Raw genomic sequence first — 644 nt, forward strand, 5'->3', positions numbered from 1 at the left:
TCACTCTTGTCCACCTCCCGAGTTCAGGCAATTCTTCTGCCTTAGCCTCCTGAGTAGCTGGAATTACAGGCACACACCTGTAAATTCTTAATCAAATCCTGGGATCTTCCAAAAAACTGAGTAAAATTATAATTTAATTCTACAGAAGTAGAACCTCAATTGAATATCATCTACCAAAGCACTTCGGTGTCTATCTTTTTGGGATCATGTCAAAGATCCTAAATCTGTGCTTACTTTGGTAGCAAGTATTAGTATTTAGTACATTAGTAATTGATGCTTGGAATGATACAGAGACGATTAGCACGGCCCTTCGCAAGGATGCCATGCAAACTTGTGAAGCTTTCCATATTTTTATTGCATTTGCTCAATCATATACGGGAGCTAAAAGAAGGTGATCTTATGGAGGTAGATAGTAGAAGGTAGTTACTAGAGGCTAAGAAGGACGTGAAGGTGAAGGAATGAAAAGAGATTGGTTGCGTACAAACATATAGTTAGATACAAAGAATAGGTTATAATGTTAGATGGTAGAGTACAGTGACTGCAGTACATATTTCAAAAATAGCTAGAAGATAGGGTTTGAAATGTTCCCAGCACATGGAAGGAAATACTCAAGGTGGATACCCTGATACCCGACTTGATCATAA

The 644-nt window shown here is 38.2% G+C and overlaps 1 pseudogene; it reads left to right on the top strand.

Moving 5' to 3' along the window:
* Positions 1 to 253: 253 nt before the first annotated feature.
* LOC116558559 lies at positions 254 to 353 on the top strand (annotated as a pseudogene).
* Positions 354 to 644: the final 291 nt, after the last annotated feature.

This window comes from Sapajus apella, unplaced genomic scaffold (assembly GCF_009761245.1).
Source record: "Sapajus apella isolate SASKATOON/1434 unplaced genomic scaffold, GSC_monkey_1.0 scaffold21, whole genome shotgun sequence".
Classification (NCBI taxonomy): domain Eukaryota; kingdom Metazoa; phylum Chordata; class Mammalia; order Primates; family Cebidae; genus Sapajus; species Sapajus apella.